This window comes from Sorex fumeus, unplaced genomic scaffold (genome assembly GCF_029834395.1).
Source record: "Sorex fumeus unplaced genomic scaffold, SorFum_2.1 ptg000054l, whole genome shotgun sequence".
Lineage (NCBI taxonomy): Eukaryota > Metazoa > Chordata > Mammalia > Eulipotyphla > Soricidae > Sorex > Sorex fumeus.
Window position 1 is genome coordinate 50,128,499 of NW_026606111.1, and position 15,176 is coordinate 50,143,674.

At 39.0% G+C, this 15,176-nt stretch overlaps 1 pseudogene; it reads right to left on the bottom strand.

Moving 5' to 3' along the window:
• Positions 1–3,740: 3,740 nt before the first annotated feature.
• On the bottom strand, positions 3,741–3,837 carry LOC130033787 (uncharacterized; annotated as a pseudogene).
• Positions 3,838–15,176: the final 11,339 nt, after the last annotated feature.

Below are 15,176 nucleotides of genomic sequence, written 5' to 3' on the forward strand. Positions count from 1 at the left end.
GACCAAGCCCACTCTGGTAGTTTAGGAATAAGTACTTGGAGTGGTATGAACTTTACTTGTGCACTTTAGGGGAGAACCTGAGTGAAACTATTAGAAGTACTTTCAGGAGCATGATAAACTGGAGTCTGCAGTTGGAATGAGGTGGGTAAAGAGTTCTTTGGGGAGATCCGAACTATGGAGAACAGTAATATTATAACATTAATGATAGTATCTTACCGTGGGATTCCAAAAAATCTGTAACAGTGGCGTCAGAAATGATAACATTCTTAGGTATTTGGATTTCCTGTGGAAACAACGGGAAAGCTGAGTTTATGCTCTGGATGCCTCCACCTGAAACAAGGTCAACAAATCATGAATGAAAAATTACAAGTTACATGGATCAAGGATTCTGATCCCAGTGGAAGGCTAGCTTTCGGGTGGACAATTTCTACTGATGGCCTGATGTAGGTTCTGATCCTGGGATACGTAACAGAAAGGAGGTAGTGACAGGTATCCTCAGAAGTGAAGCCTCTGAGACAGAATTCATTCATGACAACTTATGGGTTATCAAAGTTTGCTCATGGCTGCTACCATTATAACATGCCATTCAATGGTTCTGTGGTTTCGATTTACTGTGTCAATTAAAGATGAAGTTTCTAAATCGAAGGTAAAAATCTGAGGCCCTCAAGATGATGAATTATGGGGAGGGGGGGATCTGGAGCGATAGTTCAGCAGGTAGGGCATTTGCCTTGCACACGGCATACCTAGGTTAGATTCCCAGCATCCTGTATGTTACCCCCAAGCACCATGAGGAGTAATTCCTGAGTGCAGAGCCAGGAGTAACCACTGTGCATCGCCACGTGTGACCCAAAAACGCAAGAAAATGATGATCTGGGATTGATCGTTAGCATTGCAAACAGCATTATTTTCTAATTTTTAACTTTTTTCTTTCTTTCTTTCTTGCTTGCTTGCTTTTTTGTTTCCCTTAGCTTTAATGTCATGAAGGGATCTTCCCACATTTTTCTCCATATATCTTAAGAATTCAGGTATGATAGTGAGGTCTTTAAGACATTTGATCTGACTTTGTGCCTGGCACTATAAAGAGGTCTGAGTTCATTTTTTTGCATGTTGCTGTCCAGTTTTCCCAGCACCAGTTGCTGAAGAGACTTCCTAACTCAACTTCATATTTCTTGAGCATTTATGAAAGATTAGGTAATAATAATCTGAGGGCCAGCGTCAAGATATTTGACTATATTCCATTGATCTGAGGCCTGTCTTTATCTGAATATCATGGTATTTGGATGACTACAACTTTGTAGTAGGAATTGAATTTGGGGAAGGTGTTCCCTTCTTCTTTTTACCAAAGATTGCTTTAGCTCTTCATGGGAGTTTATGGTTGTGTATGAGTTTCAAGAGTGTTTAATCTATTTATTTGAAAAATGTTATGGGTATCCTTTTAGAAAGTGCATTAAATCTTTATATAGCTTTGGGGTGTATTACCATTTTGACAGTGTTAAACCTCTCAATCCATGAGCATGGGATGTGATTCCATTTCCTCATATACTCTATTATTTCGGGAAGTAGTGTTTTGTAGGGTTTTTTTTTGGTATAGTTCCTTAACCTTTTTAGTTGATTCCAATATACTCGATTTTCTGAGGTATTATTGTGAATGGGATTGTTTTTCTCTATCTCTTTTTTTCTCTTTCATTATTAATATATGGGAAAGCCATGGCGTACCAGATATTGATTTTGTAATATGCTACTTTACTAAACAAATCTATTGTTCCCAGGAGCTTTTTTGGAGATTCTTTGGGATTTTCTAAGTATAGTATCATGTTATCTCTAAATAGTAAAAGCTTGAGTTCTTCCTTTTTTATATGGATGCCCTTGATATCTTTTTTTTTAACGAAATCATATGGCAAGTACTTCAAGTACTATGTTGAATAGGAGTGGTGAGAGTGGGTAACTTGTTTTATGCCTGATTGTATTCTGGAATTCTATTTCATTGATTTCTGCTCCAAGCCTTTGGTTTTTCCCCGTTGAGAATATTACTTGCTGTGGGTTTGTGGTAATTTGCTTTGACTAGATTGAGGAAAGTACTTTCAACTCCCATTTTGTTGAGAGTTTTTCATCATGAATGGGTGCTGGATCTCATCAAATGCTTTATCTACATCTATTGATATGATCATATGACTTTTATCTTTATTTTATTGAGATGGTGTATTCTGTTGATTGACTAGAGAATGTTAAGCCATCCTTGCATCCCCAAGCTAAACCTACTTGGTCATAGTGTGTGATCTTTTGTTGAGTTTCTAGATTCTCTTTGCTGGTATTTTCTTGAAAATTTTTGTATCTGTATTCACAAAGGAAAATGGTCTGCAATTTTCTGTTTTTGTGGTGTCTCTGTCGATTTGAGTATTAGGGTGATCTTTGCCTCATAGAAACTATTTGGGAGTATTTATGTTTCTTCAATTTCCTGGAAAATCTTAAAAATGTTGGAAGCAGTTCCTCTTTAAAGGTTTGAAATAGTTCACTATTGAATCCATCTGGGCCCTGGATTCTGTTTGGGGGTATAATTTTGACCATCATTTCAATTTCCTTGGTAGTGATAGGTTCAAGTATTCCAAATCTTCTTGGTTCAGCCTTGGGAGGTAATTGGAATCCAATAATTTATCAATTTATTCAAGATTCTCCCATTTCCTGCTGCAAAGATTCTCAAAATAATCTCTGATGATCCTATGGATTTCTGTACTTTCTATTAGGATACTCCCCTTTGCATTTCTGATTCGATTTATTAGAATTCTTTCTCTTTGTTTCTTTGAGAGGCTTCTCATGGTTTATTGATCTTATTTATTTTCTCAAAGAACCAGTTTTTGTTCTTATTGGTCTTCTGGATTGTATTTTGGGATTCTAGCTCATTGATGTCTGGTACAAGTTTTATTATTTCCTTCCTCCAGCCTAGTTTGGACTACTTTTTTTGGTTATTTTCCAAAATCTTGAGCTCTAATTTATTCAGGTAGGCCCTTTCTTTCTTCCTGATGAATTCTGGCAGAGCTATAATCTTTCCTCTTAACACTGCTTTTGCTGTGTCCCACAAGTTCTGGTAGCTCGTGTCCTCATTCTCATTTGTTTATGGAAATTTTTAATTTCCTCTTTGATTTCTTCCCTAAGCCAACGGTTGTTCATTACTTCCCTTAAAGAAAATATTTCCTTGCTGAGCTTCAGTCTGTTTGATCTATCGAGAAGTGACAAAGAAGTGTTGAAATCTCCTACTAGTATTGTGTTACTATCAATGTTTTTCTATAAGTCTATTAGAAGTTGTTTTAAAGTATTTTGCTGGTCTGTCATTAGGATCATATACATTGAGGAGGGTGAGTTTTTTCTGATGTACATATCCCATGATCATTAAGAAATGACATTCACTGTCTCTGATAACCTTTAGCTTGAAGTCCATGTGGTCTGATACTAGTATGGCCACTCCAGCTTTGCGGAGGTGATATTTTCTTGAAAACTTGTTTCCCAGCCTTTTACTTTTAGTCCATGGGTGCTTTGATTGTTCAGACATGTTTCTTGCAGGCAGCAGAATGTTGGGTTCAATTTTCTAATTCATCTTCCTATTCTGTGCCTCTGAATTGGCACATTTCATCCATTGACATTGAGAGAGATTGTTGTTTTGGGGATTTGTGCTCTCTTTATGTATAATTTTTGTACTTGTGGGGATTGTCTTAGCTTAAAGTATACTTGTTAATTCTTCTTGCAACAAAAATATGGAATGCTTTACAAGTTTGCATGTTATCTCTGTGCAAGGACCATGCTCATCATTGTATCATTTCAATTTTAGTATATGTGTTACCAAACCTAGTAGGAGTAAATTTTTCCATATTTTTCGCTTCTTATTACTTTGAGTGTTGTCCTTCCTCACTCCTATGGCAGACAATGATTCCTAATCAAGGAATGTATTTCAAAGCAGCATGAATAATAAATAGATTTAGAATTTTAATGTCCCAGAAATAAAAATATGGTTTTTACTATATTATCGTTTACCATACCCTAGGCATCAGTTTTACAAAATAATTCTTTTGGAAGATGGTATATGAGTTTGTTTAATGTTGTTCCCTGAATCCTTCATTAAGGACATTAAAATAGAGCCTTTTGCTGTTCTCACCTCAGTCCTGTGTACACCTCCAGGAAAAGGTGAATGGTGTTGTCTGCACTTTGACCACCTTGAATGTATGTAGGATTTTTCTCCTGAAGGATGAGGTGAGGATCATATTGATGATTTCATTCCACCTTATTACAAGTTCAACTTGAACGGAAGGTGAGACTCATGAGACTCCTATAAAGGACAGAACAAAGGGTCTCAGTGAAGTTTAATGGCCAACTCATATTAACAACATAGATGACTCAAAGTAACCTGTGTGCATCTTTGTGTGTAGTGAGTTTCATATCTACTGATAGTGATTGTCAGTCATGACACATGGGCCAAACAGACCTGTAATTAAAAATCTAGTTCTCTGAGCAGAGTGGGGTCTCTGAGGTGATTGAACAAGTGTGTAGTAATTTATTGCTAAGCACATAAGTATATTGAATGATGTGTACTTTTCAATCTAAAATTAATTCCAAATATGTCTAAAACGACAGTGTCCTGACCTCGCACCTGGCTTTCGTCACCGAGGCCCCTTGGAGGTGCCGGGGGTGAGTTTCCCTCACCGCCCTGATTAGAGCCCCGGCAGCTGAAGACCTCTGCAACCAGCCATAGCTACGCTTAAGACCACCCTTCCCAAGCTTGAAGGAGCCTCTTGCATGAAGGATCTGGAAGAGGAACCCAGATGTGCGGGACCGGGGGATGAGAACTCCATGGCTGCTCAGATCAAGACTGTGCCCCCTCCTTCCAAATCCCCCATCTTCTAATAATTAAGTGCTACAACCACGAACTGCTCCTGGATCCATGTAATGCCATCAATGGCCAACATCCAGAGAATGGATCTTATTTAGAAGACAGCAACTCTGATAGTCCAGTTCTCACTCTCAGAGAACCTGGTAGGCTTCTGTGAGTATTTTGCCCGCATGACGGAGTCTTTGTTTCTGGTCACTGTTTCTTTTGAGGTACAGAAGCTGCTTAATTTAAGATAGTTCCCTTTGTTTATCTCTGTTTCCAGTTGCTTGGCAAGTGGCGTGTTATATTTGAAGATACCTTTAGCTTCAATGTTGTGGAGGGATTTGCCGACCTTGTCATCAATGAGCCTGAGGGATTCTGGTCTGATGTTGAGGCCTTTGAAACATTTTTATCTGACTTTTGTGTATGGTGTTAGGTAGAGGTCTGAGCCATTTTTTTTTTTGCATGTATCTGTCAAGTTTTTTCTGCACCGTTTGTTCAGAAGGACTCTCTTGATCCACTTCACATTTCTTGCTCCCTTATCAAAGATTAGATGATTATATATTTGAGGGTGTGTGTCAGTATATTCAATCCTTTTCCATTGGTCTGCAGCTCTGCCTTTGTTCCAGTACCATGCTGTTCTCATTATTATCGTTTGTAGTAGAATTTGAGGTTGGGGAAGGTGATGCCTCCATTGTCTTTTCCCCAAGAATTGCTTTAGCTATTCGTGTGCGTTTGTTGTTCCATGTGAATTTCAGGAGTGCTTGATCAATTTCTTTGAAGAATGTCATGGGTATCTTTATAAGGATCAAGTTGAATTTTTACAATGCTTCGTGAAGAATTGCCATTTTGACAATGTTAAATCTCCCATTCCATATGCAGTATATATGTTTCCATTTCCTCCTGTCTTTTTTAATTTCCTGATGTATAGGTCCTTTACCTCTTTAGTTAAGCTGATTCCAAGGTTCTTGATTTTCTGCGGCACGATTGTGAATGGGATTGCTTTTTCATGTCATTTTCTTCTCTCTCATTACTTGCATATAAAAAAGCCATAGACTTTTGGGTATTGAGTTTATAGCCTGCAATTTTACTATAAATGTCTATTGTCTCTGGGAGATTTTCATAGAGATTTTAGTATTCCCTGAATATAGTATGATATCTTCTGTGAATAGTGAGAGATTATTTCTAAATTTCATACATGAAAAACCCTTAATATTTTTTTCTTATCTATTTTCTCTTCCAAGTACTTCCAGTACTACATTGAAGAGAAGTGCCAAAATGAATTTTTACTTAGCACATTCTGTCTGTAAATTTCTATGCTAAGAACGGTGGAAGAAACAGTGATATCTTAGTAATTTACAAGTAAATTATAAAGACAGATAATTTAAAAGAATTTCTTTGTATAAATTTCAAAATGTGTAGCTTTTATTAAATATATTAAGAATAAATTGTAGGTCTTGATTATACCATGAAGATTATTTTCCTGTTAGAAGTTACCCTTCTAAAATGCAATAAAGAGACACATTTTGAAAATGTTGATTATTCGTTAATTCATTCAATGAATGTTTGTAGTCTGGTTGTGCAGTGCCTGCAGGAAGTCAACCTGTACCCTCAGGTGAGTGCATCAACAGTCTGATGGTGTCTTCATGCTTCCCGATAACCTCAAATGGCCACTGTGCCTCTGGCTGGCTCCCAACAACTCAGGACTACGTTTCCCGAGAAATTAAATTCCCGAAAGATATGTGGGAGCCATGTTAACAAACCACCCCAGGCTCAGCTATACAAGCTAATGGATTGGTCTTGTTTCAGAGACCCATAGACATATCTGGAAGATATCAACAGCCACAGTTAACCTTGGACCTGCAAAAGGCTGAAGACACTAGGGTAAATCAGAGGGAGGCAGGTTAGTTTGGTGCCCACCCAACCAGAACCCAGTGCAGCCACTAGCTCCCACAATCCAAAATCGCCACCATGCTCTCCTCTGGTTTCCATCGTCTAAGGATGGCTCTCACTGAAATATAACAGCTGAAAATTCGGATATGCGGGTTTTGTCACTGAAATCTCCAGGCTTTCTCTGGGCAGGATGGGCATCCCACCCCCACTGCCCTGTACTTACGGAAGCCTCAGCAGTCATTTCCATACCTCAAAGCTACTCCAGGCTTACCTTCCTGATAAAAATGCTAAATTCCTTGAACAAACATGATGACCTCTTAGTACCTGTACGAGACCCTTAATGCACAAAATAAAAAGGAGACAGAGAGAAAGAATTAAAAAGCCTGCTATAGAGACACACTGGGGGTTGGGGTAGGGTGTTGGGGGATGGTTTTAGGGAACCAGGAATATTGGTTTTGGGAAATGTACACTAGAGGAGGGACTGATGTTGGATCGTTGTATGACTGGAAGCAAATTATGAATAGATTTGCAATGGTCTATCTCACAGATATTCAATAAAACATTAAAAATATATATCCTTCATTTGTACCTCAGAATACTGATGAAACTTTAAAACCCAGCATATCTATTTTTGTGTTCTCTGTAGGAAAAAAAAATGTTACTCACCTGTGTGCCAATAGCTTGTAGAAAGCTAAACCCAAAGATATATCAATGACTGTCTTTGGCATGAATACTGTAATTTCAGCTATGTTATGTTTTAGAATCAGTTCATGGACAAGACGTCAAGAGGAGCAGTGGCAAAGTGCATCAATGTTGAATGGATAATGTTTCAGGAGCTTGCAAGGGAGATGGGAAGATTTGGCATGAGTAAAGGGAAGAAACAGAAGAGTGAAGTACTAATAAGTATCATGAGAAAAATGCAAGGGAGGACATTTACTGGCAAGTGTCACACTCTGTTGAGATTTTGGTGAGGATAAGTATTAGAAAGTATCTTTCCCATTTAGTGGTAAAAAGGTAACTTTGATGGGTGTATTTAAAATTTACTTTAACGATTAGAATTACCAAGAGATACAAAGTTACAAAGTTGCTCATAATTGAGTTTCAGTCATCTAATGTTCTAGAACCTTTCCAGTATATTGGGGCATTTTTGAAGGAATATCCCTGGTGCGAAGACTAGGGCATCTGAATCTTAACACATTTCACCAAATATATGATCTGTACTCACATGATTTACACTGTCTCCCCTGCTCTTTGATTTATGTTTTCATGCAATATTTCCTTGTGAACCTCACCTCAAGTGAGGCTCCCTAATTAAGACAAGTACATGTTTCTGGGGCACTACATATTTTTTGGTTGCTGGGAGAGTCTCTAAAGCAATGCTCAGGAGGTGTGGGGGCCCCACAGACAATTTTCAGAAAACGTGGCCATGGTGCTTGGGGTCCTCTGAGGCTATACAGCCTTTGATACTCTGGCAATCAGGTGGTGCTGGGAGTCAAATTGAGTGCATGTGAGACAAGTTCCATAAGCACTACACTATCTCTTGCAGCCCTGGGTATTAGATTTATGTCATCATTCTGAGGTCCTCCCTTTTGTCAGAAAGCAGAGACTTGTGCAGGAGAAAGTGGAAGAGACTTTAGGGTTTAGCTAGGTTGACTGAGTAGCTGGTGATACCATTAAGATTGGAACATAAAGTAAAAATAAAACAAGAGCCCCGTGCCTTTTCCCGCTGAACTCGACACCCTCCACAGGGGTACACCTGCGGACAACACCTGCAGCAGCTCCTTTGGACTATCCATCACCTAATCAGCCCTCCCCTCCAGGTGGGTAGAGGGAGCACAAGCCAGGTTCAACACTCCTCCACTCCTCACCCCCAGCCCCTCACCTTTTCCTGCAGAACTGGACACCCTCCTGCAGGGGACACCTGAGGCAGCTCCATGGGATTTTTCATTGCTCCTCCTACATTCCAGGATCCTGGGTGGGAGTGACCCTGGGATGGGCCAGGGGCGTGACCACCATATAGGGAGCGTTTCCTCCCAGAAGTGGGCGTGGCCTTCTCCTGGGTGTCCAGCCCCAGTTATATTTCCCAATCTGGGCTCTCAGGACTTTCATCTCTCACTTTGTCGCCTAATACCGACTAAAAATTTCTGACCACCTCTACTAGAATACAACAACATCCCACTCGCCTACTCCATTTATAACAAAAGACCTGTATGAAATGTGCTGTACAAGCTCAAAACTAAAAAGTACCTCCTCCAAAGCGCAAATCTCCACCACAAGGAGAATATGAAGAAAAGAATCCCGAATCCCCAACCGAGGTTTTCCACAATTGCACTCTCTTTGATAAAGAATTCCAGGATAAAATGCAGAAGGTGTTCAAGGACCTACTCAAAGAGTAAATGGAAGAGATATCCAAAGACTAAAAGAAGAAATGAAAAAAAACAATAGAAAAGAGAGCCAAGAAAATACAGGAAGAAAAGAGAACAGAATTTTAAAAAGCTACAAAAAGAAGATTCACAAATAAAGGATTCAGTGGATGAAATTAAAAAGTTAGTAAGTGCCCATAGCAATAGGATAAGTGCAGCTGAAGTTAGGATCAGCGAGATTGAAGGTGAGCAACAGAAATCCCACTGGGAAGAACAAGCAATAGCAAAAGACCTCAAAATGGCTCTAAGGAGAATCAGAGACCAAGGGAATGACGCCAAGAGGAACAACATTAGAATCATTGGAGTACCAAAAGGACAGGGAAACAACCCCAATGAAAAAGCTAGAGTAAAAGAAACCATTGCTGAAAAGTTCCCAGAGTTAAGGAAAGCCGACATCCAGATCCAAGGAGCCAGAAGGGTACCAGCTTAAGGAGACCCCAGAAAAAACACTCCAAGCATATCATAGTCAGAACGATGGATGCTGTGGACAGAGACACAATATTACAAGCAGCAAGGTCAAAGAAGGAAATTACATACAAAGGAGAACCCCTTAGATTCACAGCAGACCTATCAGTGGAAACCCTCAAAACCGAAGGCAATGGTTGTATATAGTGAAAAATATTCAAAGAAATGAACGCCTCACCGAGAATACTCTATCCAGCAAAACTCTCACTCAAATTCGATGGAACGATACACCACTTTTTAGATAAACACAAACTCAGCAACTTCATACACTCAAAACCAAATCTAAAAGAAGAACTAAAGGGGCTCCTGTAAGAAAAGAAGAAAAACACGTGTAAACACAAACAACTCCTACAGGAAGATGGCACAAAACCCTATGACAATACTCTCCCTTAATGTCAATGTCTAAATGCACCTACTAAGAGACACAGAGTGGCAAAATGGATCCAGAAACTGAAACCAGCATTCTGCGTTCTACAAGAAACTCATCTGAACAATCAGAGCAAACACAGACTCAAAGTGAAAGGATGGAAAACAATCCTGCAAGCAAACAGCTCCTTCACAAAAGCTGGGATGGCCACACTAGTATCCGACAACATTAATGTCAGACTGAAAAAGATTAGAAGGGACAGCGAAGGCCACTTTCTCTTCATCAACTGATACATACAACAGGAAGAAATCATACTCTTAAATGTATAAGTACCCAATGAAGGAGCAGCTAGATACTTAAAACAACTGCTAACAGATTTTAAAGAGGACAGTGCTAGCAACACAATAGTAGATGGAGACTTCAACATCACCTTATCACCTCTGGATAGATCAAGAAGAACAAAACTCAGCAAGGAAACATTGGCTTTGAATGAAGAAATAGAAGAGAAAGGACTTATAGACCTATACAGGGCTTTACACGCCCCAAAGAAAGAATACACTTTCTTCTCCAGTGCTCCTGGAACATTTTCCAAAATCGACTATGTGCTAGGCCACAAAACATACCTCAATAGAATCAGGAAGATAGAAAGAGTATCAACAATCTTTTCAGACCATGATGCACTGAGGATAGATGTGAATCACACACAGACACGGACAACCAAATCGAACACCTGGAAACTAAACAAGTCACTGCTGAACAATGTGTGGGTCAGGAAGGACGTCAAGGAAGAAATCAAATGATACCTGGAAACAAATGAGAACGAAGACACGAACTACCAGAGCTTATGGGATGCAGCTAAACCCCTATTAAGGGGAAAATTCATAGCTCTGCAAGCATATCTACGGATGGAAGAAAAGATGCACTTAAGCAACTTATTTCACAGCTCAAGTTCTTATAAAAGGATCAAGAAAAGGAGCCTACATCGGGCAGAAGGAAAGAGATCATAAAACTTAGAGCAGAAATCAACGACATGGAAACCTAAGAAACAATCCGAAAGATCAATGAAACCAAGGGCTGGTTCTTTGAGAAAATAAACAAGATAGATAAACCACTAGCAACACTCACAAAGAAACTGAGACAGAGAAAACTAATAAACCGAATCAGAAATAAAAATGGAGATATCACAATGGAAACCAAAGAAATTCAAAAGATCATCAGAGACTACTTTGAAAGTCTGTATGCCAAGAAAAAAGAGAAGTTAGAAGAAATGGATAAATTCCTGGATTCCTATAATCTCCCAAAAATGAGTCAAGAGGATATAAAATACCTGAATAGACCTAGTCATAAAAATGAAATTGAAACAGTAATCAAAATTCTTCCCAAAAACAAAAGCCCAGGTCCAGATGGATTCACTACCGAATTTTTCCAAACATTTAAAGAGGATCTACTGCCCGTCCTTCTCAAACTTTTCCAGGAAATTGAAAAAACAGAAACTCTCCCAAACAGTTTCTATGAATCCCATATCTCTCTAATACCAAATGGAAACAAAAACACCACGAGAGAAGAAAACTACAGGCCGATATCACTGATGAACACGGAGGAGAAGATTCTGAACAAAATACTAGCAAAGAGAACTCAACAGCTCATCAAAAAGATCATACACCATGACCAAGTGGGATTCATCCCGGGGATGCAAGGATGGTTTAACATTCGGAAATCAATCAACATAATCCATCATATCAACAAAAGATAAAAATCATATGATCATATCAATAGATGTAGAGAAAGCAATTGAGAAGATCCAGCATCCGTTTATGATGAAAACCCTCGCCAAATTGGGGATAGAGGGGACTTACCCCAATATAGTTAAAGCCAGCTACCACAAGCATACAGCAAGCATCATCCTCAATGGGGAAAATCTGAGAGCGTTCACCCTAAGATCAGCATCGAGATAAGGATTCCGACTCTCTCAACTGCTGTTGAACATAGTACTGGAAATACTAGCAATAGCAATTAGGCAAGCAAAAGAGATTAAGGCCATCCAAATGGGAAAGGAAGAAATCAAGCTCTCACTATTCGCAAATGATATGATACTATACTTAAAGAACCCTAAAAACTCTACCAAGAAACTCCTAGAAATGATAGACTCGAGAGTAAAGTTACAGGTATAAAATAAATACCTAAAAGTCCATGGCTTTACTATACACAAATACTGAGAGAGAAGAAAATGACAAGATGAAAACAATCACATTCACAATTGTGTGCCAGAAAATCAACTACATAGGAATTAGTTTAACTAATGAAGTAGAGGAACTGTACAAAGAAAACTACAAAACGCTGCTTCTTGAAATAAAAGAGGAAGCGAGGAAATGGAAAAATATCCCCTGTTCATGGATCTGGAGAATTTATATTGTCAAAATGGCAATACATCCAAAAGCACTGTACAAATTCAATGCGATCCCTATTAGGTTATGCATGACATTCTTCAAAGAATTGGAGCAAACTCTGCTGAAATTTATATGGAACAATAAGCCCCCCACGAAGAGCTAAAGCAATTCTTGGTTAAAAGAAAATGGGAGGAATTAACCTCCCGAACCGCAAACTTTACTAAAAGTAGTAATAATTAAAACAGCATGATACTGGAACAAAGGTAGAGCTGCAGAGCTATGGAACGGGGTTGAATATACTGACATCTCCCCTCAAACATATGACCATCTAATCTTTGAAAAAGGGGCAAGAAATGCGAAGTGGAGTAAGGAAAGTCTTTTCAACAAATGGTGCTGGCAAAACTGGATGACTACATGCAAACTACTGGGCTTCGATCTCTGCCTAACACAATGTACAAAAGTAAGATGAAAATGGATCAAAGACCTAAACATCAGACCGGATCCCATAAGGTACTTTGAAGACAAAGTTGGCAAAACCCTCCATGACATTGAAGCTAATGGTATCTTCAAGGATGTCACGTCACTGGCCAAGCAAGTGGGAATATCTTAAACTAAGAAGCTTCTGCACCTCAAAAGAAACAATGACTAAAATACAGAGATAGTCTACAGAATGAGGAAGGATATTCTCCAAATACACATCTGAGAAGGGGTTGATATCATATATATACAAAGTACTGATTGAACTCCACAAGAAGAAAACATCCAACCCCAACAAAAAGTGGGGCAACGAAATCAACAGAGAATTAATCAACGAAGAATTCCGAATGGCTAAAAGGCACATGAGAAAATGCTCTACATCTTTAATCATCAGGGAGATGCTGATCAAAACAACAATGAGATATCATTTCACACCACAGACACTGGCCCACATTCAAAAAAACAAAGGCAACCTTTGTTGGCATGATGTGGCGACAAAGGGACCCTCCTTCACTGCTGGTGGTAATGCTGACTGGCTCAACCCTTTCGGAAAACAGTAGAGATGATTCTCACAAAATTAGAATTTGAGCTCCCATTTGACCCAGCAATACCACTCCTGAGAATATACCTCGGAGAAGCAAAAAAGTATAGTCGAAGTGACCCCTGCACTTATTTTTTCATTGCAGTACTATTTACAATAGCTAGAATATGGAAAAAAACCCGATTGCCTGAGAATAGATGACTGGTTACAGAAACGTTGGTACATCTACACAGTGGCGTACTATGTAGCAGTTAGAAAAAAATGAAGTCATGAAATTTACTTACAAGTGGTACTGTATGGAAAATATTATGCTAAGTGAAATGAGTCAGAAAGAGAGGGACACATATAGAAAGACTGCATTCAACTGGATAACATAAAGTAGCAAACTAAGAGAATAACACCAAGAACAGCTGTGATAAATACCAGGTTCTTCACTCCATGGCTTAGGTACCAGCCTCACACTCTAGGGGTAAAGGCAGCTCAGATAGAGAAGGGAGCACCAAAAAAAGGTCGTTGAGAAGATCCACCCAGAATGGGATATGCATGCTGACAGCAGTCTATAGACAGAACATGATTGCCACCCTAAGTCTCTCCTATAGATTATAGCACCAAAAAGGAGAGATAGAAGAAAAGGGAGTGCCCTGCTGCAAAGGCAGGGCAGGATGGGGGATAGGGGGTGTGAGGGATACTGGGAATGGTAAGGGTGAAGAATGGGCTCTGGTGTTGTGGTGGGTACTCAATCATTGTATAACTGAAACCCAAGCACACAACTTTTAAGTCCACAACTGTAACTCATGTTGTTTTAATAAAACAAAACAAAACAAAATAAAACAAGAGAAAGGTCTAACAATAGCAAACAGGACTGTAGTACTCAAAACATTTGGAAACAGGAACATTGGCAAGTATTTTTAAATAAGCATCCAGGAGAGAATGTAGCATTGTGAGTGAGCAAATCTACTGTATGGATTAATCTCATCCTTCGAAATGGAAAATGACAAAGTGTTACAGTTACAAATTTTCAAATAAGATATATACGATCTACTTTTTGCTGTGTTTCTATGCTTTGCCAAGTATGATTCTAATTTTTAAATTTACTTTAATAATTAAAACAGTATTTGCCTGCATTAATCATTTTAATTAATGTTTTATTGAAATGTTTTTAAAATTATTAAAAATGTATTATTAAAATGTCATTTTAAAAAACAAACATATAGTCCAAACAGCTATTGCAGTATGTAGAGGGTGTATACCTTGTATGCAGCTAACCTGAGCTCAGTCCCCAGAACCCTGAGCCTGCCAGGAGTGATCTCTGGATACAGAGTGGGAAGTGAGCCCGGAGCACATCTAGGTGCACTCCCCTCCCCACAAAAAAGGAAGAAAAGAAAAACATATAAATGATTCTTGAGTAACATAGAGAATAAGAGTGCTAACTCCTATATAACTTTTGAAAATCATCAAATTTAAGAGATAGTCTGCTATTGGCCAAGAAGGTGGTTTTTTAAAATACAAATTACCGACCATCTACCTTCACTCCCATTCCTTCCCATTCCAGTCGTCGCATGATGTTCTCAAGGGTGGCACTGAAGAGTTTCGGTGAAATGGTATCACCCTGCCGCACCCCTCTATTGACATCAAGGATTACTTCTTTGTAGAATGGTGAGATCCTGGTAGTGAATCCGCAATACCGCTCACGGAGGATCCTGATGTATTGGGCTTGAATGCCCTGATTGGCTAGGGCTTCAATGACTGCTTCCGTCTCAACAGAATC